This window comes from Lissotriton vulgaris, chromosome 7 (genome assembly GCF_964263255.1).
Source record: "Lissotriton vulgaris chromosome 7, aLisVul1.2, whole genome shotgun sequence".
NCBI lineage: Eukaryota > Metazoa > Chordata > Amphibia > Caudata > Salamandridae > Lissotriton > Lissotriton vulgaris.
This window is the reverse complement of record NC_141695.1, coordinates 1,559,563,250-1,559,590,278: the sequence shown is the minus strand read 5'-3', so window position 1 is coordinate 1,559,590,278 and position 27,029 is coordinate 1,559,563,250.

Below are 27,029 nucleotides of genomic sequence, written 5' to 3'. Positions count from 1 at the left end.
TTTCAAAATGTCAGGAAGAGGACAACCCGGGTGCTCAGAAAGTGAGCTAGATGTTATAGTGGATGAGATAATTAGGGTTAAGCCAGAGTAGTTTGGACCCCTAGTCCAGACAACCACCAGGAGCCAGAGAAGGCAAGGGTAGAACAGAATAGGGGGTTGGGTGAATGCTGTCTCCAACAACAGGTGCTCACAGGAGGACATCTTCAAGCAGTGGAATTATCTGTCAGGGTGTTTATGTTTCCTTATTTCCAGGACACACTGAGCTGCCCAGGCAGCTGGTGGTGGATCTTCCAGGCCCCGCAACCCCATGCCCTGGGAGGAGAATGTGTTCAATATTCTCCACACTAAAGCTATTGCAAGAATTCCAGGTGGAGTAGAGGTGGGTATCACATTTTATTTACCTATCTGACTAGCACTAACAAAGTCACCCTTTCTGCGCTCTGGGACCCCTATTCTCTAACACTAATGGCAACCCATTAACAAGTGTCATGCAAAATGTCTGACACAATTAAATACATACCCTACTTAATCACTACCTCACATTTCATCACTCTATTATGTCGTTGTCCTTAACACAACCCCTCCAAACAGGTGTAATATCATATATCAAGCATAAATCTCCCATATGAAGTAATGCCTACATCTAACAATTTACTAATAACACTATAAACTATACAAAAAATCACTATGTGGTGGTAGCAGATATAACAGATGGATCAATGTAACTAGGACTAAAATGGCCCAGGTATGGTTTTTAATAGTACCTGGACTTGCATTGTTCTAGATTATTTGTCTTAATTTTGGTAAAATATTTTTACACATTTGATCTTAAATTATAACTAATAGCTAAGGAATGGCAAAGTGGACACCAACTTATTATTTCTCATTTTTACTATCAAGTATAATTCTCCTTTCACACACAGTGTCGGCATAACTAATGATCCATCACTTGTTCCTTCTAAATTTGTTCAAAGATTCATTTTTATTTAATCCGCAAACATGGAAGCTGGGACTCATTTACCAATAAGCCGAAGTAGAGGGGAGAATGTACAGTGCTACCAAAAGCTCTGCAAAGTGTCCTTTATCTGCTGAACAGAGTGCTTCAGCAGTCTCATACATGTCTCACTTTCTCATCTTGCCTATCAGGAGCCGTATTACATAAAGTGCCCTGGGGGCGTAACAGGCGTTTGAGCCCACTTTGCGCACCCCTGAGGTACTTTGGTATTACAGAAGGGGTCACAGACGCTTGTGTGTCCCCTTTTGTAATACCTATAGTGCTAACACACATAAAGCACCAGCATTATCTTAAGGGGGTGTGCCCACATTTGCATGGGGGCATGCCCCATGCATATGAGGCAATCCTTATGCCGCTGCACCCTTGCCATATTATAGGCGTGGGTGCAGAGGCAAAGATGCTGTCAGGAGGCGCACTGATAGTGCACCACCTAAAAGGTGGTGCACAGTCAGTGTGCCCCCTGAAAGCAGCCCTCTGGAGGGGGAAAGGGAGTCCTCTGGCCCCACAAGACATCCTCATGCAGGCAAGTGCAGTCACCACTTGCACCCGCCTGCAAGGGAATCTCTTATCCCCTTTAAATTGCAGGGGCCTCATTTATGAAAACCTTGCGCCACTGCTGCGTCACTTTTTCCCATGTTAAAAGTGACGCACCGGCGGCGCAGGGCCTTCATAAATAAGGCCCCAGGTGGTTTGCTGCCTGCACCATGAAACACAGAACGGCTGCTTCAAAGCAGCTCCGTATATCACTTGAATGTGCTGCAATTTGATGTCTGCCCTGGGGGCAGCATATTTAATGTAGTAGGGTGCACTTTCTCTATTTGCACCCGGCACACCTGTTTTAAGGTGCACCAGGGAGCAAGCAGAGAAAGTGCCACCTATCATAATAAGGTCCCATATCATTTTTCAAAATCATGTTTTAGATATTAAGACTTTCTTACTGTTAACTTGCTTATAGCACTAATCACACATTAGATTTGTTTTAATTTACAGCATATTTAATGTTACAATCTTATGGTATTGTATGTCCTAAATAAACTCCATAGCCATGCTGTAATAAGTCAGAAACTTGATAATTGACATAAAACTGTTTTAGCAATTAATTTTCACAGACTACTTGGGCATAGCATAATACAGTCTGGGACAAGAGTGTTGAACTACACACACGTGTGTAGCCCCAAGGTCTCAAAACACACTCAACTTCACTTTGCTAACTATGAATCTATTAAAAAACTTAAACATTAATAAGAATGAAAACATCTCAGTTGCATCAGTCGTGGGTATATGTCATATTTGTGATGGACTAACCCATATGGCCAACAGTAAGTTGAGCTCCAAATGTCATTTTCTTTTTTTTCAAGGCCAGCCATCAAGATCTCAGTTATGAGCTTCAGCCCTGTTGTCCATTCGGCCTGAAGAAAGGAGCCCAGAAACCTTCAGTGGGAGCAGCTCTCCTGCCAACGTAAATGTATTGTAAATGTATTGGCATTTTATATAGCGCACTACTTACCCGTAGGGTCCCAAGGCGCTTCGACCGCTGCGAAACCCTTCCTGGCTTCCCTGAGAGATGGTCCCTTAATGGGTATCTCCAGGGTGAGACCAGGCATCCCCGGCGGTCTGGTGGGGCCGTTAGTGAAGATGAGGCAAGCTAATGCCCAGAGTTGCCGAGTGTGATCGCTGATCAGAGTGGGCACCGAGGCGAGAGAATTATCGAGTCCGCTGACCCTGGTCCAGAAACCTGCCGCGCCGGGAATCGAACCCTGGTCCCGGGCCGTCCTCTGCTCTCGGGTCTGCCGCCTCTAACCAGTGAGCTACACTACTTCACTAACGAGGAACTTCTTGAAGAGCAGCCTGACCCATCAGGTTTATATGGCCAATGATTTATGTCTCTACCTCTGCAACAAGAGCCTAAACCTAATACAGGTAGCTAAGCATGGGCGGAAAATCCGTTACGCTCGCGGATTTTGCGGATTTTTGGGAAATTCGCAATCCGCGAGATTTGCGAATTTCCCGCAAAATCCGCAAATTCGCACGCAGCGGTTTTTTTTTTCGGCGCGCGGCGTTGGTGATACAATTTTTGCGGCGCGCGGCGTTTATCATCGTTTGCCGAGTTGTTTTTCTCGATAGTTTGCGAGTGCTGCGCCATTTTGGATCTTGCTGTGTGATCCCGCTGGAATTGGCGAGCGCGATTACGTCATCGCGGCTTGCCAGCGATAGTTTGTCAACGCGAGTACGGCGAGATCACGTCTCGCGGTACTTCGCAATTGCGAGATTTGAGATGCGGCGAGCGAAAATATAAAATTTGCAATTCTGCACAAGAAATCCACCAGCAAGCAGCATAAACCTTCTAGGAATGATGATTTTTATCTGAATAACTCCTTAGTTTGACATTTGCCTGCACTTTTTTAGCGAGGAGTCCATTTTGGGGAGGGGGGCAGGGGGGTGGGAGGAAGGAAGTGCCCCACAGTCTTCAACTTCCTGTTCCTGTTCAGCAGGCTCCTCCCAGTGCTTTGTCCATCTCCTGGTCACTTTTCATTTGGGTCTGGAGCTGGAAGGATTACTTTTTGTGGATGCTGCTGGATATTTGGATTTGAGGCCTTTTTGACTTTCTTTGGATCACTGTTGGATTAGAAATTTTACAAGTAAGTTTGTTTGGGGCATTACAGTTGCTGCAATTAAAATTTTGGAATTTTCGATTTTTGGGCTGTTATGGGGCCTTTTGCCCAGGGGTACTCAGTGGTGGGTGGACTGAGTCTTTCTGTGGGTTGTCTTGAACTTAAACATCATGGAGGCCATGGATGGATTGGGATTGTGCTGATTTTTCAGTGATTTTCGTTTTTTGGGGCTGTACTTGTGGCCTTTTCACCAGGGGTATTTGAGTCTAGCATGGGCCTAGTCTTTCTGTGGGTTGTCTTGAATTTAAACATCATGGAGGGCATGGATGGAATGGGATTGTGCTGATTTTTCAGTGATTTTCGTTTTTTGGGCCTGTACTTGTGGCCTTTTCACCAGGGGTATTTGAGTCTAGCATGGGCCTAGTCTTTCTGTGGGCTGTCTTGAACTTAAACATCATGGAGGGCATGGATGGAATGGGATTGTGCTGATTTTGCAGTGTTTTTCGATTTTTGGGGGTGTTCATGGGGAGGGACAGGCCATGTGGCTGGTGGCCATTTTGAGTGCAGCTACAGGCACTGGCCATGTGCTGGCAGGCAAGTGGCCATTTTGAATGCAAGCTTTGTTGTTAGGCCTCCAACCATTTTGCCTACTTTTCAACCTTTATTTATGCCCAGTGGTAGTGAGTCTTGCATGGGCCTAGTCTTTCTGTGGGTTGTCTTGAATTTAAACATCATGGAGGCCATGGATGGAATGGGATTGTGCTGATTTTTCAGTGATTTTCGTTTTTTGGGCCGGTACTTGTGGCCTTTTCACCAGGGGTATTTGAGTCTAGCATGGGCCTAGTCTTTCTGTGGGCTGTCTTGAACTTAAACATCATGGAGGGCATGGATGGAATGGGATTGTGCTGATTTTGCAGTGTTTTTCGATTTTTGGGGGTGTTCATGGGGAGGGACAGGCCATGTGGCTGGTGGCCATTTTGAGTGCATCTACAGGCACTGGCCATGTGCTGGCAGGCAAGTGGCCATTTTGAATGCAGGCTTTGTTGTTAGGCCTCCAACCATTTTGCCTACTTTTCAACCTTTATTTATGCCCAGGGGTAGTGAGTCTAGCATGGGCCTAGTCTTTCTGTGGGCTGTCTTGAACTTAAACATCATGGAGGGCATGGATGGAATGGGATTGTGCTGATTTTGCAGTGTTTTTCAATTTTTGGGGGTGTTCATGGGGAGGGGCAGGCCATGTGGCTGGTGGCCATTTTGAGTGCAGCTACAGGCACTGGCCATGTGCTGGCAGGCAAGTGGCCATTTTGAATGCAGGCTTTGTTGTTAGGCCTCCAACCATTTTGCCTACTTTTCAACCTTTATTTATGCCCAGGGGTAGTGAGTCTTGCATGGGCCTAGTCTTTCTGTGGGTTGTCTTGAATTTAAACATCATGGAGACCATGGATGGAATGGGATTGTGCTGATTTTTCAGTGATTTTCGTTTTTTGGGCCTGTACTTGTGGCCTTTTCACCAGGGGTATTTGAGTCTAGCATGGGCCTAGTCTTTCTGTGGGCTGTCTTGAACTTAAACATCATGGAGGGCATGGATGGAATGGGATTGTGCTGATTTTGCAGTGTTTTTCGATTTTTGGGGGTGTTCATGGGGAGGGAGAGGCCATGTGGCTGGTGGCCATTTTGAGTGCAGCTACAGGCACTGGCCATGTGCTGGCAGGCAAGTGGCCATTTTGAATGCAGGCTTTGTTGTTAGGCCTCCAACCATTTTGCCTACTTTTCAACCTTTATTTATGCCCAGGGGTAGTGAGTCTAGCATGGGCCTAGTCTTTCTGTGGGCTGTCTTGAACTTAAACATCATGGAGGTCATGGATGGAATGGGATTGTGCTGATTTTGCAGTGTTTTTCGATTTTTGGGGGTGTTCATGGGGAGGGACAGGCCATGTGGCTGGTGGCCATTTTGAGTGCAGCTACAGGCACTGGCCATGTGCTGGCAGGCAAGTGGCCATTTTGAATGCAGGCTTTGTTGTTAGGCCTCCAACCATTTTGCCTACTTTTCAACCTTTATTTATGCCCAGGGGTAGTGAGTCTTGCATGGGCCTAGTCTTTCTGTGGGTTGTCTTGAATTTAAACATCATGGAGGCCATGGATGGAATGGGATTGTGCTGATTTTTCAGTGATTTTCGTTTTTTGGGCCTGTACTTGTGGCATTTTCACCAGGGGTATTTGAGTCTAGAATGGGCCTAGTCTTTCTGTGGGCTGTCTTGAACTTAAACATCATGGAGGGCATGGATGGAATGGGATTGTGCTGATTTTGCAGTGTTTTTCGATTTTTGGGGGTGTTCATGGGGAGGGACAGGCCATGTGGCTGGTGGCCATTTTGAGTGCAGCTACAGGCACTGGCCATGTGCTGGCAGGCAAGTGGCCATTTTGAATGCAGGCTTTGTTGTTAGGCCTCCAACCATTTTGCCTACTTTTCAACCTTTATTTATGCCCAGGGGTAGTGAGTCTAGCATGGGCCTAGTCTTTCTGTGGGCTGTCTTGAACTTAAACATCATGGAGGGCATGGATGGAATGGGATTGTGCTGATTTTGCAGTGTTTTTCGATTTTTGGGGGTGTTCATGGGGAGGGACAGGCCATGTGGCTGGTGGCCATTTTGAGTGCAGCTACAGGCACTGGCCATGTGCTGGCAGGCAAGTGGCCATTTTGAATGCAGGCTTTGTTGTTAGGCCTCCAACCATTTTGCCTACTTTTCAACCTTTATTTATGCCCAGGGGTAGTGAGTCTTGCATGGGCCTAGTCTTTCTGTGGGTTGTCTTGAATTTAAACATTATGGAGGGCATGGATGGATTGGGATTGTGCTGATTTTGCAGTGTTTTTCGATTTTTTTGTGCTGTATAACTGAACTGATGTTCCTCTGTCTTCCATTTTTTAGGTGCACAAGACTCAAGAGAACCACCAGTGCCAGGAAGAAGTCCTGCAGCGGTGTGTGTGTGCAGCATAACGTCACGCGACGTCACGTCTGGCCTCAGACAACTCTACAATTCGTGCAACTGCGGCCTGCTGTCTGACCTGCTCTGAAGAAGATGGCCCCAAAGAAAGGTCTCCGTAGCTCCTCTAGCAAGAAAGTTGCTAGTAAGGAGCAGAAGAAGCAAGTTACCAAGGAGGCTGGTGTGCCACCCGCCACGTTTTTTGGGAGAAAAAAAAAAGTACGCCTGCAGCAGCAGGATCTGCTGGGGACCAAGCTGGGAGCAGCACCCCTGCTCCATTGGGTTCAGTGCCTCCACCACCACGCCAACTTAAGTCAAAGCCCTTGAGTGCTTCAGAGGCAGTCAGTGTACTTCTCCAATCACCATCGACCAGTGATGTTGGCTCATCGCAAGAAAGTAGCAGCAATGTCCCTGAATCAACACAGGTTGTTGTAACTCATCTGACAAGTGTTGATCAACCACAGCCGCAACAACAACACCATGTGCAAGTACACGCCCAAGTACATGTGGAAGGAGAGGCAGCAAAAGGAGATGCGCAAGCAAAGGTGCATGGAGGTTCACAAGTGCCCACAATAGTTGTTCCTCCCGAAGTAGGGGCACATCAGGAAATCGACAATGAAGCTGAGGTATCATTGGAAGCCACTCCTCCTGATGATCATTCATTGTCTTCCACATCCCTAGCAAGGAAAATATCAAGGGGGGTGTCTACATCTTCTTCAAGCCCACCTCGTTCTGATGCAAGTGATCTGTCTTGGGAACCACAACTGCGGTCTGACAGTGAGGCACACCATGATCTGACACAGGTACCTAAGCGTAAAAGGAAGGTCGTCCAAAAACTCAAACCTATGGAGTGTGATGAGGCTCAACAAGAAGTGACAGATACTGCTGGTGATGAAGCCTCTCACGATGACGACGAGCCAGTCATCACAAAGGTCACTGCAGCCCCACCGGGCATGCAGCAAAGAGACATTTTGACCCTATCCCGAGAAGCTGCTGAGCGTGATGATGATGTCGGCGAGGAGGCAATGGAAATGGAATCATTAGATTTGGAGTTAAGTAGTACACCAAAACCTACCGCTTCCATATTTCTTCCTCGCAAGAAGGTACCCACCTCGTCCTCGACCTCAATTCGTGGTGGTGAAAGTGCAAAACGTATTGAAGTTCGGCAATCCACATCCTCCACTTCATCTGGCATTAGCAGCAGGACCACCACCACCAGTATCGCCGCCTCCTCCGGCCCCCAAAGACATTTCAAGTCTCCAGTTTGGGACTTCTTTAGTGTTTGCCCAAAAATGGAAAACGTAGCCATTTGTAGCCTTTGTAAGGTTCGAGTTGGTCGTGGTAAGCTTGGTTCTAACTATGGTACCGGAGGCCAGAGAGGTCATCTTAAGAGAGCGCACCCTGTCCAATGGCTTCCGCACCTAGAGGCGTTTATGCAAGGCAGAATTGCACGTAATGAAAACGTTGATTTTTCATCTGATGATGAGGAGGAAGAAGACGATTCAAACACTTCACTTACACCCAGTACCCCTGTCAGCAGCACACCCCATGTGATCCACACTAAGAGTGTGGGAGAGAGTGAGACATCAATGCGGAAAAGTACATCAGCGAGCGTAACTGGGTCGAAGAGATCATCATCATCCCGTAAATCCTTGGTCCAGGGCAACATTAAAAAGATGTTGTTTACAGAAGCGCAATATGAACGCAACCTCCCAATGACGCGTCTGTATAACACTAAGCTGGCTAAAATGCTAGCTCTGGACCTTCTCCCTTTTTCTTTTGTAGAAGGGGTTGGTTTTCTAGAATTAGTGGCAGCGCTCTGCCCTAAATGGAAGGTTCCTAGCCGGTTCTATTTTGCCCGAGTTGCGGTTCCAGCACTACATGAAGATGTTCTGAAGGTGATTGGGGCAGCTTTGCAGAAGAGTGCTGTTCACACTATACATCTGACAACAGACATGTGGACCAGTGGCGCAGGCGCTGATTACATGTGCATCACTGCACACTGGGTCTCTTTTTCAGGGGCTAAAGCAAAGCTAAACGCAGGTGTTGACACGGACATTGTTTTTAAAGCTGCTCGGAAACATGCAACACTAGCCATGTTTGGTTTGGAGAAACGTCACACAGCAGAAAACATTTTGGATGTCTTTAACACAAAGGTCCTTAACTGGCTGTCCCCACTAAAACGCCAGGTTGGTTATGTTTCCACGGACAATGGCGCCAATATAGTTAAGGCCATGAGGGACGGTTACTATTTCAGAGTGCCGTGTTTGGCGCACTGTATAAACCTGGTTGTCCAAAAATTCTTGGCTAATAAAGCCAGTGCAGCGTACAGTGTATTGGACACCTGCCGAAAAATGTGCAAGCATTTCAGCCATTCTTTTAAGGCCCGGAAGCAGCTGAGGAGCCTGCTATATCAACGTAAAATGCCAGTGAAAGCACTCATCCAGGAGGTGGTAACACGTTGGAACTCAACCTTCTACATGCTTGAGCGTCTGTATGAGCAGTATATGGAACTCGATCAATATTTCCTTACAGAGGGTACAGAGGAGCTGAGGATGGGTGGGCCGCAATGGAACATAGTTCAAGGCCTGACACGCATGCTTCGTCCTTTTGAGTTCTTCACGCGTGCAGTCAGCAAGGAGGACTCTAATTTGGGAAAAGCTATCCCATTGTTGTACATGCTGGAGGACCAACTGAAGGAGGTGTGTTCTGTGTTTGAAAAAGATGACAAAAACCAAGACTCTTTGCTTCTGGCTGAGCAATTATTAGAGCTCCTACAAGGTGATGAACGTCTTAAAAAGATCCACTCAGAACAGCATTACATTTGTGCTACTATTCTGGATCCACGCTACAAAAAGGCGCTGGCAGGCCAAGCATTCTTTCCTTTTGATGATGAACATGTTCCAAAGTACAAACGTTGGCTAGCCTTGCCAGCCAAGAAGTTTGAAACAGAACGGCTGAAAATTGAAGGAAATGGCAGTACATCAGCAGGCCATCCCCAGTCAAAACAATCCACTTCTGCACCTGTGGCTGTGGCACAAGTGACCTCTCAGCCGTTAAAGACACCGGCAACCGGATCATCTGCACGAGACACAACAGAAACATTGGAGGCTGAAGAGGATTGGCTAGCTCTGCGTGGTTTTGGTTCTCAAAAGGTCAGAGGCACAGCAAGAGCTAAGCAAAGTGGAGGAACCTTGGAAGAGGACCTTGAGTCGATGGTGAAGGACTATCTGAATGACTCAACAGAGGTCTATGTTAATTCTGACCCATTGGCGTATTGGCATGGGAAAAAAGAATTGTGGCCACAGCTCACCAACCTGGCTTTAAACTACTTGTCTTGCCCACTCGCAAGCGTGTCTTCTGAACGGGTTTTCAGTGCTGCTGGTGGCATTGTAACTCCCAAACGGAGCCGCCTCTCGCCCAAAAATGTGGAGAGGTTAACAATAATCAAGATGAATCAGCACCTCATACCACCAGATTTCAGAGTACGAGAAAGCGTGCCGGATGAAAAGGAGGTGGCCAGCAACATAGATGAGGGAATTTCTACTCTGTCAGGTGACACTGAGCTCACCCTGCCTGAATTCGCAGAGTATGATGACGAAGCCTTATTCTTATTCCTGGACCGTGATACCGAGCCCTGAAAATGAGACAACGAATCAATAACTTTCTTTTTCGTCCCTATTCACTTTTATTCCTGTCTGTCTGTCTTTCTTTGTTGTGCACAGTTAATATATTACAAACTTTAATCAGATAATCACAAAATCAAGCCCATCAGCAGAACTGTCTTCACTGGTTTGCTAATTGATTTGAAGTTGCCGCAGTCTGCATTCCTCAGGTTCACAATTTCAGAAGAACATGCTCCTCTATCCTCCTCCTCCAGACTCCTATTTCCATCAAACCAGAGGGCTGGTTTACGCCCAATGAAGAAAGACTCAGCACTTGTGGGGGTGTTGTTGTACCTCTTTGCAGGTGAGTTGACGGCTCTGGGGCCATTGCTGGGAAGCTCTAATACCGGATAAAAGTGTTTTGGACCAAATCCCAGGCGGAAAATTATTTGTATTTTTGATGACTTGCTTGCCTTTGAGGTACTCTTAGGGGGGCTTCCTGGTGTTTGCGGGTGAGTTTCGTGGTCTGGGAGCACTGCTGGGACACTCTAATCTTGATTGCATTTGCTTTTCAGGAAATCCGTCGTGGCAACCCCGACTTATGGCCTAGCTACGCAGCGCGTTTGGACCGAAGGCCGAGAAATATTGCAAGTATGAGATTTTGCTTTTGGCCTGTTTGGGGGTGTTATGCTTCTTGGCGGGTGGGTTGGCGGGTCTTGGGGCATTCCTGGGAAGGTCTAATACCGGGTAGAAGTGGTTGGGACAAAATCCAGGCCTATTTTTTTTTGGCTATTTCTGACATTTTGCTCAATGTGGCCTTTTCGGGGGCCTGTTTGGGGGGCTTCCTGGTGTTTGTGGGTGAGTTTCGGGGTCTGGGAGCACTGCTGGGACACTCTAATCTTGATTGCATTTGCTTTTCAGGAAATCCGTCGTGGCAACCCCGACTTATGGCCTAGCTACGCAGCGCGTTTGGACCGAAGGCCGAGAAATATTGCAAGTATGAGATTTTGCTTTTGGCCTGTTTGGGGGTGTTATGCTTCTTGGCGGGTGGGTTGGCGGGTCTTGGGGCATTCCTGGGAAGGTCTAATACCGGGTAGAAGTGGTTGGGACAAAATCCAGGCCGAATTTTTTTTTGGGCTATTTCTGACATTTTGCTCAATGTAGCCTTTTCGGGGACCTGTTTGGGGGGCTTCCTGGTGTTTGTGGGTGAGTTTCGTGCTCTGGAAGCACTGCTGGGACACTCTAATCTTGATTGCATTTGCTTTTCAGGAAATCCGTCGTGGCAACCCCGACTTATGGCCTAGCTACGCAGCGCGTTTGGACCGAAGGCCGAGAAATATTGCAAGTATGAGATTTTGCTTTTGGCCTGTTTGGGGGTGTTATGCTTCTTGGCGGGTGGGTTGGCGGGTCTTGGGGCATTCCTGGGAAGGTCTAATACCGGGTAGAAGTGGTTGGGACAAAATCCAGGCCTATTTTTTTGGGCTATTTCTGACATTTTGCTCAATGTGGCCTTTTCGGGGGCCTGTTTGGGGGGCTTCCTGGTGTTTGTGGGTGTGTTTCGGGGTCTGGGCTCACTGCTGGCTATATATACTTTACTTTGCAAGAGGTTTGAAGCAAATCCATGGTGGCAGAGGGGAGTTAGGGCCTAGCTGCAGAGCGCGCGCGGAGTGATTTGGGAAATTTGTGAAAAATTGACTAAGTCCCCATTTTTGTACTTTTGCTCTTTGGCTGTTTGGGGGTCTTCTACTAGTTTTCGCCTGGGTTGACGGCTCTGGGGCCATTGCTGGGAAGCTCTAATACCGGATAAAAGTGTTTTGGACCAAATCCCAGGCGGAATTTTTTTTGTGTTTTTGATGACTTGCTTGCCTTTGAGGTGCTCTTAGGGGGGGGTTCCGTCTGTTTGTGGGTGAGTTTCGTGCTCTGGAAGCACTGCTGGGACACTCTAATCTTGATTGCATTTGCTTTTCAGGAAATCCGTCGTGGCAACCCCGACTTATGGCCTAGCTACGCAGCGCGTTTGGACCGAAGCCCGAGAAATATTGCAAGTATGAGATTTTGCTTTTGGCCTGTTTGGGGGTGTTATGCTTCTTGGCGGGTGGGTTGGTGGGTCTTGGGGCATTCCTGGGAAGGTCTAATACCGGGTAGAAGTGGTTGGGACAAAATCCAGGCCGATTTTTCTTTTGGCTATTTCTGACATTTTGCTCAATGTAGCCTTTTCGGGGGCCTGTTTGGGGGGCTTCCTGGTGTTTGTGGGTGTGTTTCGGGGTCTGGGCTCACTGCTGGCTATATATACTTTACTTTGCAAGAGGTTTGAAGCAAATCCATGGTGGCAGAGGGGAGTTAGGGCCTAGCTGCAGAGCGCGCGCGGAGTGATTTGGGAAATTTGTGAAAAATTGGCTAAGTCCCCATTTTTGTACTTTTGCTCTTTGGCTGTTTGGGGGTCTTCTACTAGTTTTCGCCTGGGTTGACGGCTCTGGGGCCATTGCTGGGAAGCTCTAATACCGGATAAAAGTGTTTTGGACCAAATCCCAGGCGGAAAATTTTTAGTGTTTTTGATGACTTGCTTGCCTTTGAGGTGCTCTTAGGGGGGGTTCCGTCTGTTTGTGGGTGAGTTTCGTGCTCTGGAAGCACTGCTGGGACACTCTAATCTTGATTGCATTTGCTTTTCAGGAAATCCGTCGTGGCAACCCCGACTTATGGCCTAGCTACGCAGCGCGTTTGGACCGAAGGCCGAGAAATATTGCAAGTATGAGATTTTGCTTTTGGCCTGTTTGGGGGTGTTATGCTTCTTGGCGGGTGGGTTGGCGGGTCTTGGGGCATTCCTGGGAAGGTCTAATACCGGGTAGAAGTGGTTGGGACAAAATCCAGGCCGATTTTTTTTTGGCTATTTCTGACATTTTGCTCAATGTGGCCTTTTCGGGGGCCTGTTTGGGGGGCTTCCTGATGTTTGTGGGTGAGTTTCGGGGTCTGGGAGCACTGCTGGGACACTCTAATCTTGATTGCATTTGCTTTTCAGGAAATCCGTCGTGGCAACCCCGACTTATGGCCTAGCTATGCAGCGCGTTTGGACCGAAGGCCGAGAAATATTGCAAGTATGAGATTTTGCTTTTGGCCTGTTTGGGGGTGTTATGCTTCTTGGCGGGTGGGTTGGCGGGTCTTGGGGCATTCCTGGGAAGGTCTAATACCGGGTAGAAGTGGTTGGGACAAAATCCAGGCGGAAAAGCCTTTTGGCACTTTTTGTAACTTAGGGTTCGTTAGGGTTAGCCCTAGCAGCAGGATTGCATGTGTTTCTGGGTGTTCTAGATTTTTGCAACTGAGTTCTGGGGTCTTAGAGCACTCGTGAGAATGTGTAATTTTGGTTGCAAGTCATTTGAAGAAAATCCATGGTGGGAAAGGGGGGATTTGGCATAGTTAAAGAAAGCCTTTGCCACTATTCTTAACTTAGGGTTCGTTAGGGTTAGCAGTATTTCTATTGCATGTGTTTGAGTGGGGGGGATTTTGAGTCTTGGAGCGATGCTGGCTATGGCTACTTTTGCTTGGTTGCTTGCAAGTGGTTTGAATGCAATCCACGGTGGGTAAGGGGTAATTAGGAAGGGGGTACTTCGGCCTACTGTTACTTTCAAAGTAAGTTTTGTCACCAGTTTTCTGCTAGGCCTCGTTTTTTGAGATTTGATTGGGGGTCTTCTACATTTTTGCGACTGGCTTTAGTAAGGGTCTGGGTGGGAGCACTGCTAGGAAGATCTAATTTTGTTCTAAAAAACACTTTACAGTACACCTAGCTTGAGGGTAAAGATCCGCTACATTAATTTGCCCATACTTATTTATCCTTCAAAAGGTGACTCAGACAGAGTACGCACTTTCAAAAATATTGTACTGTCTACTAGGAAAATCAAATTGTGACTTTTTGCACTCCACAGCCTACATACCTTATATTTATTTATCAGTGGTGTTGTAATATTATATCACTTCCTGTTTTTCGTTGAATAATTACAGGCCGGGTTTCAGTCTCTGTAATGGGGAAAAAAGGATGGAGTCAGGCTTCACAGTAGCGAGCCACAATTCAGCATCAGGCAGGCAGTGGACAGGGTGTCTTCTGGTGACCAACATCGATGGACGAAGCGTCGGCTGCAATGGAGGAGTGCCGCTAATAGGAGGATTTTTTTTCTGCAGGCAACTGACTTACCACTTCCAACAGGACCACTACAACCACATAGATACAGTATCCCTTGCCTTTTTCTCTGACTGTGACTGCATTTCTTGGATCTCTCTCTGCTTCTAAATTGATCCCTTAACACATCACTTAGTTCACTCCACTATCACATCTGCACCACACATAGTCATTTGTAAGTGCTCCTACGTAATTCGCAAGTCGCAGCACGCCCCAGGCCGTAGAGGACTGGGATGGCCCCAATGATGAAGCATGTCACCAAGGGGCAACCCTGGTGAGTGAGGGGACACCTAGAAAAAAAGCAATTTCTCCTTTTCTATCTACTATACCTTCCAGACCAACCCCACTGAGTGTTGTTGTGAATGGATTTATAGTGACCAGCAAGGCTCTCGGGTATCTGGCTACAGAGACCTTATGTTGAATATCGTTATCAATAATTCCACACAGGCCCTGTACTGTCGCATTCTTTCTTCCACAGTTGTCGAATGTACTACTTACTTTTCACTGACATGCATGCAGTAGTGCATGCACTTTCAAAGATTGATGGATAGGTTTGTACCCAAAGATTTGTTTATGTTCAATTGTTTGTCTATGCTGTGCTTTTTTTTACAGGGTGTCTTCTGGTGACCAACATCGATGGACGAAGCGTCGGCTGCAATGGAGGAGTGCCGCTAATAGGAGGATTTTTTTTCTGCAGGCAACTGACTTACCACTTCCAACAGGACCACTACAACCACATAGATACAGTATCCCTTGCCTTTTTCTCTGACTGTGACTGCATTTCTTGGATCTCTCTCTCTGCTTCTAAATTGATCCCTTAACACATCACTTAGTCCACTCCACTATCACATCTGCACCACACATAGTCATTTGTAAGTGCTCCTTCGTAATTCGCAAGTCGCAGCACGCCCCAGGCCGTAGAGGACTGGGATGGCCCCAATGATGAAGCATGTCACCAAGGGGCAACCCTGGTGAGTGAGGGGACACCTAGAAAAAAAGCAATTTCTCCTTTTCTATCTACTATACCTTCCAGACCAACCCCACTGAGTGTTGTTGTGAATGGATTTATAGTGACCAGCAAGGCTCTCGGGTATCTGGCTACAGAGACCTTATGTTGAATATCGTTATCAATAATTCCACACAGGCCCTGTACTGTCGCATTCTTTCTTCCACAGTTGTCGAATGTACTACTTACTTTTCACTGACATGCATGCAGTAGTGCATGCACTTTCAAAGATTGATGGATAGGTTTGTACCCAAAGATTTGTTTATGTTCAATTGTTTGTCTATGCTGGGCTTTTTTTTACAGGGTGTCTTCTGGTGACCAACATCGATGGACGAAGCGTCGGCTGCAATGGAGGAGTGCCGCTAATAGGAGGATTTTTTTTCTGCAGGCAACTGACTTACCACTTCCAACAGGACCACTACAACCACATAGATACAGTATCCCTTGCCTTTTTCTCTGACTGTGACTGCATTTCTTGGATCTCTCTCTCTGCTTCTAAATTGATCCCTTAACACATCACTTAGTCCACTCCACTATCACATCTGCACCACACATAATCATTTGTAATTGCTCCTACGTAATTCGCAAGTCGCAGCACGCCCCAGGCCGTAGAGGACTGGGATGGCCCCAATGATGAAGCATGTCACCAAGGGGCAACCCTGGTGAGTGAGGGGACACCTAGAAAAAAAGCAATTTCTCCTTTTCTATCTACTATACCTTCCAGACCAACCCCACTGAGTGTTGTTGTGAATGGATTTATAGTGACCAGCAAGTCTCTCGGGTATCTGGCTACAGAGACCTTATGTTGAATATCGTTATCAATAATTCCACACAGGCCCTGTACTGTCGCATTCTTTCTTCCACAGTTGTCGAATGTACTACTTACTTTTCACTGACATGCATGCAGTAGTGCATGCACTTTCAAAGATTGATGGATAGGTTTGTACCCAAAGATTTGTTTATGTTCACAATTCTTTGTCTATGCTGTGCTATTTTTTCTTGTCTCCCAAAACCTTTCCCAAAAACCCCCGTACCCATCCATTTTTCAAACCCTAACCCTCTTCCCCCGGGCTGTGTGGTTTTGATTGATGTGTGACTAAATTACAGCAATAAATCCACACACTTGCTGGGGAGGATAAGGTGATAGCAACAGGCTGGTGAAGAAATCCGAGGATATATTCTTACTCTGCTTGACAAAGAACCATTGCTAATGTGAAAGAACTTCAACCGAATTAGTAGTTATACATTACCATTTGTTAGGCTACAATGTGGCACTGTTCTACTGTACTTCTGTCACCTGCTATATTCTCAGTTGTACCGTTGAATTGCTCAGGAGGACAAACCAGATTTCATTTTCTTTTTTTTCATAGGCATGCAACTGCCACTGTGTCACACCACTAGTACCACCGCTATGAGGAAATTTTATCCGACCAAGATTGCCAACCTTATTCGCTGTTTCCCGTGGAGCCAGCCCTGGGTCTAGCCCTACTTTCAAACACAAATTACAGGTAAGATAAGCGTTTGGTGGTTTGGGGGTATAATGGAGTATTAGTACGAGAGACGAGAGACTGAAGGTAGTACTACTAAAGTCCTAGGACTCTTGGATTCACTTCACTTAGTCTGTGAGAGGCACTTAGTGTTGAAAACATTTGGGCATTTACACTTAAAGGAAGAAAATGGAACTAAACTTTCAGGAAAACAAAGTCACTGTTAAACCCCCACCCGCCAGGCAACCAGTAAGAAACGGGTATGCTCAGATAAAGTTTGAAAAAGTATATTTATATCCCTAACAAAATAATCTCCCGCAAGACCCTCCCTAACCCCAACGATTGTCCTTCAAAAGTCCCCAAAAACCCAACTCCCAATTCCCACCCCCCAAAAGTCTCTAAAAAAGGGGCAAGGGACACTATGGGTGGATGCTGTCAACTTTTTGGGCCAGGGCATCATGCTCCTGGCGGAGCAAGGCGTGCTCTACGCGGAGCCCCTCCAACTGGTTGGAAAAGTGGTGGAGCTCCTGCTGGAGGCGGGACACCATCAGGGTACTGCGGCGCAGGCGTGCCTTCAATGCCTTGTAGGTGCAACGGCTGTGAGAGGAAGCTGTAGCTGTTGTCCTTGCTACTCGGCGGTGGCGTTTGGCTTTGGCAGCCCGGCTCAGTCTGGGTGGACCACTGTGCTGGGTGGCACTGGCAGCCCGTGGGGGAACGGAGGCCGATGCAGACGACGTAGTTGTTGTGGTCGACTGCACACTTTCTTCGTCCTCCAGGGCCACCAGCCGCCGATATTCAGCCACAGTGGCATCGATCCGCCGTTGCCGGGCCGCTCTAGCCAGCTCCTTCCTCCTTGTTCGTTTGGAAGGAGAATCTATATGAAGAAAGAAAGACATAGTCTGTAACCAATGCTCTTTAAGATTAACTCAATCATTCAGCAGAAATTTGTGTTGCACTACAACTAGCAACTTGCAAACGCATTACATAACTATTGAGGCCAGTATCTATCTAACCTCACACTTCTTCATCCTTGCTCTAACATTAGTGGGAGTTTAAGGAACAAATTCTACGAGCACTATGGACTTCCATTGGAGTCGACTATGAAAGTACACCAGTCTTATTCTTCTTCTTGTCTCTTGTTTTGGAAAATTGGTACGTTATCTTCTGCAAGCCGGCATAATGGCAGCGCAGTAAACTTGCACCCGAGAAAAAGAGACGCACGCCATGAGGAGTGACCTAGACTTGCGTTGCGTTACTGTACCCGTCCAGTACATGCAGGTGGTGAAGCTCTTACTTTTCTATTACGGGTGGCACTGAGAATACTCTGTTACAACTCAAGGGCTACTGCTTAATTAATTTAACTTTCACCCTACAGTGGAAATGAGTACTAGAAATGGAAAATTGAAGAAGATAAATAATCTGATTATCTATCACTTCACATGGGATGTTTTTGCTTATATATGGGATGACTTTAGGTGCTTTGCTTTTTATTGAGTGACCAGTGATACATCCACACATGAATGACTGAGTACTACTAAACTTATTAAGAGAGGTAGGGAGTGGCCACCGTAATAACCGGATCTATGCAGTGCTTGCAATACAAACTACTGCTACTATTGATGGTAGTATTTGGACAAAATTAAAAGTTCTTTTCCTTGCCTTTCCTACACTGGAACGGACGTGCGGGTGCAGTGTTACATGCTCTTCAAAGTTACACTTAGTTCATCCACTGACCGTCTACTCTCTCTAGATCATGGGTACTCACAAATTTTCTCTCAGGGGCTACATTTACAGTGTAGTTTGGGGCCGAGGGCCGCACTGGTGGGGGCGGAGTCAGAGGGGGCGGGGCTAAAGCAAAACGATAACTTGTGACCATGAGGTTGCACACAGGTCCCTGCAGCAGATGCCCTCATCCACTGAGCCACCAGACCCAGCATTTACATACATCTCTCTCCCTCCTGCTCTCCCTCCTGCCCTCCCTCTCCATCTCTCTCTCCCTCCTGCCCTCCCTCTCCCTCCCCCTCTGTCATGTCACAATGTCCGTCGTGGCAACCCCGACTTATGGCCTAGCTACGCAGCGCGTTTGGACCGAAGGCCGAGAAATATTGCAAGTATGAGATTTTGCTTTTGGCCTGTTTGGGGGTGTTATGCTTCTTGGCGGGGGGGTTGGTGGGTCTTGGGGCATTCCTGGGAAGGTCTAATACCGGGTAGAAGTGGTTGGGACAAAATCCAGGCCGATTTTTTTTGGGGCTATTTCTGACATTTTGCTCAATGTAGCCTTTTCGGGGGCCTGTTTGGGGGGCTTCCTGGTGTTTGTGGGTATGTTTCGGGGTCTGGGCTCACTGCTGGCTATATATACTTTACTTTGCAAGAGGTTTGAAGCAAATCCATGGTGGCAGAGGGGAGTTAGGGCCTAGCTGCAGAGCGCGCGCGGAGTGATTTGGGAAATTTGTGAAAAATTGGCTAAGTCCCCATTTTTGTACTTTTGCTCTTTGGCTGTTTGGGGGTCGTCTACTAGTTTTCGCCTGGGTTGACGGCTCTGGGGCCATTGCTGGGAAGCTCTAATACCGGATAAAAGTGTTTTGGACCAAATCCCAGGCGGAAATTTTTTAGTGTTTTTGATGACTTGCTTGCCTTTGAGGTGCTCTTAGGGGGGGTTCCGTCTGTTTGTGGGTGAGTTTCGTGCTCTGGAAGCACTGCTGGGACACTCTAATCTTGATTGCATTTGCTTTTCAGGAAATCCGTTGTGGCAACCCCGACTTATGGCCTAGCTACGCAGCGCGTTTGGACCGAAGGCCGAGAAATATTGCAAGTATGAGATTTTGCTTTTGGCCTGTTTGGGGGTGTTATGCTTCTTGGCGGGTGGGTTGGCGGGTCTTGGGGCATTCCTGGGAAGGTCTAATACCGGGTAGAAGTGGTTGGGACAAAATCCAGGCCGATTTTTTTTTGGCTATTTCTGACATTTTGCTCAATGTGGCCTTTTCGGGGGCCTGTTTGGGGGGCTTCCTGGTGTTTGTGGGTGAGTTTCGGGGTCTGGGAGCACTGCTGGGACACTCTAATCTTGATTGCATTTGCTTTTCAGGAAATCCATCGTGGCAACCCCGACTTATGGCCTAGCTACGCAGCGCGTTTGGACCGAAGGCCGAGAAATATTGCAAGTATGAGATTTTGCTTTTGGCCTGTTTGGGGGTGTTATGCTTCTTGGCGGGTGGGTTGGCGGGTCTTGGGGCATTCCTGGGAAGGTCTAATACCGGGTAGAAGTGGTTGGGACAAAATGTAGGCGGAAAAGCCTTTTGGCACTTTTTGTAACTTAGGGTTCGTTAGGGTTAGCCCTAGCAGCAGGATTGCATGTGTTTCTGGGTGTTCTAGATTTTTGCAACTGAGTTCTGGGGTCTTAGAGCACTCGTGAGAATGTGTAATTTTGGTTGCAAGTCATTTGAAGAAAATCCATGGTGGGAAAGGGGGGATTTGGCATAGTTAAAGAAAGCCTTTGCCACTATTCTTAACTTAGGGTTCGTTAGGGTTAGCAGTATTTCTATTGCATGTGTTTGAGTGGGGGGGATTTCGAGTCTTGGAGCGATGCTGGCTATGGCTACTTTTGCTTGGTTGCTTGCAAGTGGTTTGAATGCAATCCACGGTGGGTAAGGGGTAATTAGGAAGGGGGTACTTCGGCCTACTGTTACTTTCAAAGTAAGTTTTGTCACCAGTTTTCTGCTAGGCCTCGTTTTTTGAGATTTGATTGGGGGTCTTCTACATTTTTGCGACTGGCTTTAGTAAGGGTCTGGGTGGGAGCACTGCTAGGAAGATCTAATTTTGTTCTAAAAAACACTTTACAGTACACCTAGCTTGAGGGTAAAGATCCGCTACATTAATTTGCCCATACTTATTTATCCTTCAAAAGGTGACTCAGACAGAGTACGCACTTTCAAAAATATTGTACTGTCTACTAGGAAAATCAAATTGTGACTTTTTGCACTCCACAGCCTACATACCTTATATTTATTTATCAGTGGTGTTGTAATATTATATCACTTCCTGTTTTTCGTTGAATAATTACAGGCCGGGTTTCAGTCTCTGTAATGGGGAAAAAAGGATGGAGTCAGGCTTCACAGTAGCGAGCCACAATTCAGCATCAGGCAGGCAGTGGACAGGGTGTCTTCTGGTGACCAACATCGATGGACGAAGCGTCGGCTGCAATGGAGGAGTGCCGCTAATAGGAGGATTTTTTTTCTGCAGGCAACTGACTTACCACTTCCAACAGGACCACTACAACCACATAGATACAGTATCCCTTGCCTTTTTCTCTGACTGTGACTGCATTTCTTGGATCTCTCTCTGCTTCTAAATTGATCCCTTAACACATCACTTAGTCCACTCCACTATCACATCTGCACCACACATAGTCATTTGTAAGTGCTCCTACGTAATTCGCAAGTCGCAGCACGCCCCAGGCCGTAGAGGACTGGGATGGCCCCAATGATGAAGCATGTCACCAAGGGGCAACCCTGGTGAGTGAGGGGACACCTAGAAAAAAAGCAATTTCTCCTTTTCTATCTACTATACCTTCCAGACCAACCCCACTGAGTGTTGTTGTGAATGGATTTATAGTGACCAGCAAGGCTCTCGGGTATCTGGCTACAGAGACCTTATGTTGAGTATCGTTATCAATAATTCCACACAGGCCCTGTACTGTCGCATTCTTTCTTCCACAGTTGTCGAATGTACTACTTACTTTTCACTGACATGCATGCAGTAGTGCATGCACTTTCAAAGATTGATGGATAGGTTTGTACCCAAAGATTTGTTTATGTTCAATTGTTTGTCTATGCTGTGCTTTTTTTTACAGGGTGTCTTCTGGTGACCAACATCGATGGACGAAGCGTCGGCTGCAATGGAGGAGTGCCGCTAATAGGAGGATTTTTTTTCTGCAGGCAACTGACTTACCACTTCCAACAGGACCACTACAACCACATAGATACAGTATCCCTTGCCTTTTTCTCTGACTGTGACTGCATTTCTTGGATCTCTCTCTCTGCTTCTAAATTGATCCCTTAACACATCACTTAGTCCACTCCACTATCACATCTGCCCAACACATAGTCATTTGTAAGTGCTCCTACGTAATTCGCAAGTCGCAGCACGCCCCAGGCCGTAGAGGACTGGGATGGCCCCAATGATGAAGCATGTCACCAAGGGGCAACCCTGGTGAGTGAGGGGACACCTAGAAAAAAAGCAATTTCTCCTTTTCTATCTACTATACCTACCAGATCAACCCCACTGAGTGTTGTTGTGAATGGATTTATAGTGACCAGCAAGGCTCTCGGGTATCTGGCTACAGAGACCTTATGTTGAATATCGTTATCAATAATTCCACACAGGCCCTGTACTGTCGCATTCTTTCTTCCACAGTTGTCGAATGTACTACTTACTTTTCACTGACATGCCAGCAGTAGTGCATGCACTTTCAAAGATTGATGGATAGGTTTGTACCCAAAGATTTGTTTATGTTCAATTGTTTGTCTATGCTGGGCTTTTTTTTACAGGGTGTCTTCTGGTGACCAACATCGATGGACGAAGCGTCGGCTGCAATGGAGGAGTGCCGCTAATAGGAGGATTTTTTTTCTGCAGGCAACTGACTTACCACTTCCAACAGGACCACTACAACCACATAGATACAGTATCCCTTGCCTTTTTCTCTGACTGTGACTGCATTTCTTGGATCTCTCTCTCTGCTTCTAAATTGATCCCTTAACACATCACTTAGTCCACTCCACTATCACATCTGCACCACACATAGTCATTTGTAAGTGCTCCTACGTAATTCGCAAGTCGCAGCACGCCCCAGGCCGTAGAGGACTGGGATGGCCCAATGATGAAGCATGTCACCAAGGGGCAACCCTGGTGAGTGAGGGGACACCTAGAAAAAAAGCAATTTCTCCTTTTCTATCTACTATACCTTCCAGACCAACCCCACTGAGTGTTGTTGTGAATGGATTTATAGTGACCAGCAAGTCTCTCGGGTATCTGGCTACAGAGACCTTATGTTGAATATCGTTATCAATAATTCCACACAGGCCCTGTACTGTCGCATTCTTTCTTCCACAGTTGTCGAATGTACTACTTACTTTTCACTGACATGCATGCAGTAGTGCATGCACTTTCAAAGATTGATGGATAGGTTTGTACCCAAAGATTTGTTTATGTTCACAATTCTTTGTCTATGCTGTGTTTTTTTTTCTTGTCTCCCAAAACCTTTCCCAAAAACCCCCGTACCCATCCATTTTTCAAACCCTAACCCTCTTCCCCCGGGCTGTGTGGTTTTGATTGATGTGTGACTAAATTACAGCAATAAATCCACACACTTGCTGGGGAGGATAAGGTGATAGCAACAGGCTGGTGAAGAAATCCGAGGATATATTCTTACTCTGCTTGACAAAGAACCATTGCTAATGTGAAAGAACTTCAACCGAATTAGTAGTTATACATTACCATTTGTTAGGCTACAATGTGGCACTGTTCTACTGTACTTCTGTCACCTGCTATATTCTCAGTTGTACCGTTGAATTGCTCAGGAGGACAAACCAGATTTCATTTTCTTTTTTTTCATAGGCATGCAACTGCCACTGTGTCACACCACTAGTACCACCGCTATGAGGAAATTTTATCCGACCAAGATTGCCAACCTTATTCGCTGTTTCCCGTGGAGCCAGCCCTGGGTCTAGCCCTACTTTCAAACACAAATTACAGGTAAGATAAGCGTTTGGTGGTTTGGGGGTATAATGGAGTATTAGTACGAGAGACGAGAGACTGAAGGTAGTACTACTAAAGTCCTAGGACTCTTGGATTCACTTCACTTAGTCTGTGAGAGGCACTTAGTGTTGAAAACATTTGGGCATTTACACTTAAAGGAAGAAAATGGAACTAAACTTTCAGGAAAACAAAGTCACTGTTAAACCCCCACCCGCCAGGCAACCAGTAAGAAACGGGTATGCTCAGATAAAGTTTGAAAAAGTATATTTATATCCCTAACAAAATAATCTCCCGCAAGACCCTCCCTAACCCCAACGATTGTCCTTCAAAAGTCCCCAAAAACCCAACTCCCAATTCCCACCCCCCAAAAGTCTCTAAAAAAGGGGCAAGGGACACTATGGGTGGATGCTGTCAACTTTTTGGGCCAGGGCATCATGCTCCTGGCGGAGCAAGGCGTGCTCTACGCGGAGCCCCTCCAACTGGTTGGAAAAGTGGTGGAGCTCCTGCTGGAGGCGGGACACCATCAGGGTACTGCGGCGCAGGCGTGCCTTCAATGCCTTGTAGGTGCAACGGCTGTGAGAGGAAGCTGTAGCTGTTGTCCTTGCTACTCGGCGGTGGCGTTTGGCTTTGGCAGCCCGGCTCAGTCTGGGTGGACCACTGTGCTGGGTGGCACTGGCAGCCCGTGGGGGAACGGAGGCCGATGCAGACGACGTAGTTGTTGTGGTCGACTGCACACTTTCTTCGTCCTCCAGGGCCACCAGCCGCCGATATTCAGCCACAGTGGCATCGATCCGCCGTTGCCGGGCCGCTCTAGCCAGCTCCTTCCTCCTTGTTCGTTTGGAAGGAGAATCTATATGAAGAAAGAAAGACATAGTCTGTAACCAATGCTCTTTAAGATTAACTCAATCATTCAGCAGAAATTTGTGTTGCACTACAACTAGCAACTTGCAAACGCATTACATAACTATTGAGGCCAGTATCTATCTAACCTCACACTTCTTCATCCTTGCTCTAACATTAGTGGGAGTTTAAGGAACAAATTCTACGAGCACTATGGACTTCCATTGGAGTCGACTATGAAAGTACACCAGTCTTATTCTTCTTCTTGTCTCTTGTTTTGGAAAATTGGTACGTTATCTTCTGCAAGCCGGCATAATGGCAGCGCAGTAAACTTGCACCCGAGAAAAAGAGACGCACGCCATGAGGAGTGACCTAGACTTGCGTTGCGTTACTGTACCCGTCCAGTACATGCAGGTGGTGAAGCTCTTACTTTTCTATTACGGGTGGCACTGAGAATACTCTGTTACAACTCAAGGGCTACTGCTTAATTAATTTAACTTTCACCCTACAGTGGAAATGAGTACTAGAAATGGAAAATTGAAGAAGATAAATAATCTGATTATCTATCACTTCACATGGGATGTTTTTGCTTATATATGGGATGACTTTAGGTGCTTTGCTTTTTATTGAGTGACCAGTGATACATCCACACATGAATGACTGAGTACTACTAAACTTATTAAGAGAGGTAGGGAGTGGCCACCGTAATAACCGGATCTATGCAGTGCTTGCAATACAAACTACTGCTACTATTGATGGTAGTATTTGGACAAAATTAAAAGTTATTTTCCTTGCCTTTCCTACACTGGAACGGACGTGCGGGTGCAGTGTTACATGCTCTTCAAAGTTACACTTAGTTCATCCACTGACCGTCTACTCTCTCTAGATCATGGGTACTCACAAATTTTCTCTCAGGGGCTACATTTACAGTGTAGTTTGGGGCCGAGGGCCGCACTGGTGGGGGCGGAGTCAGAGGGGGCGGGGCTAAAGCAAAACGATAACTTGTGACCATGAGGTTGCACACAGGTCCCTGCAGCAGATGCCCTCATCCACTGAGCCACCAGACCCAGCATTTACATACATCTCTCTCCCTCCTGCTCTCCCTCCTGCCCTCCCTCTCCATCTCTCTCTCTCTCCTGCCCTCCCTCTCCCTCCCCCTCTGTCATGTCACAATGTCCGTCGTGGCAACCCCGACTTATGGCCTAGCTACGCAGCGCGTTTGGACCGAAGGCCGAGAAATATTGCAAGTATGAGATTTTGCTTTTGGCCTGTTTGGGGGTGTTATGCTTCTTGGCGGGTGGGTTGGTGGGTCTTGGGGCATTCCTGGGAAGGTCTAATACCGGGTAGAAGTGGTTGGGACAAAATCCAGGCCGATTTTTTTTGGGGCTATTTCTGACATTTTGCTCAATGTAGCCTTTTCGGGGGCCTGTTTGGGGGGCTTCCTGGTGTTTGTGGGTATGTTTCGGGGTCTGGGCTCACTGCTGGCTATATATACTTTACTTTGCAAGAGGTTTGAAGCAAATCCATGGTGGCAGAGGGGAGTTAGGGCCTAGCTGCAGAGCGCGAGCGGAGTGATTTGGGAAATTTGTGAAAAATTGGCTAAGTCCCCATTTTTGTACTTTTGCTCTTTGGCTGTTTGGGGGTCGTCTACTAGTTTTCGCCTGGGTTGACGGCTCTGGGGCCATTGCTGGGAAGCTCTAATACCGGATAAAAGTGTTTTGGACCAAATCCCAGGCGGAAAATTTTTAGTGTTTTTGATGACTTGCTTGCCTTTGAGGTGCTCTTAGGGGGGGTTCCGTCTGTTTGTGGGTGAGTTTCGTGCTCTGGAAGCACTGCTGGGACACTCTAATCTTGATTGCATTTGCTTTTCAGGAAATCCGTCGTGGCAACCCCGACTTATGGCCTAGCTACGCAGCGCGTTTGGACCGAAGGCCGAGAAATATTGCAAGTATGAGATTTTGCTTTTGGCCTGTTTGGGGGTGTTATGCTTCTTGGCGGGTGGGTTGGCGGGTCTTGGGGCATTCCTGGGAAGGTCTAATACCGGGTAGAAGTGGTTGGGACAAAATCCAGGCCGATTTTTTTTTGGCTATTTCTGACATTTTGCTCAATGTGGCCTTTTCGGGGGCCTGTTTGGGGGGCTTCCTGGTGTTTGTGGGTGAGTTTCGGGGTCTGGGAGCACTGCTGGGACACTCTAATCTTGATTGCATTTGCTTTTCAGGAAATCCGTCGTGGCAACCCCGACTTATGGCCTAGCTACGCAGCGCGTTTGGACCGAAGGCCGAGAAATATTGCAAGTATGAGATTTTGCTTTTGGCCTGTTTGGGGGTGTTATGCTTCTTGGCGGGTGGGTTGGCGGGTCTTGGGGCATTCCTGGGAAGGTCTAATACCGGGTAGAAGTGGTTGGGACAAAATGTAGGCGGAAAAGCCTTTTGGCACTTTTTGTAACTTAGGGTTCGTTAGGGTTAGCCCTAGCAGCAGGATTGCATGTGTTTCTGGGTGTTCTAGATTTTTGCAACTGAGTTCTGGGGTCTTAGAGCACTCGTGAGAATGTGTAATTTTGGTTG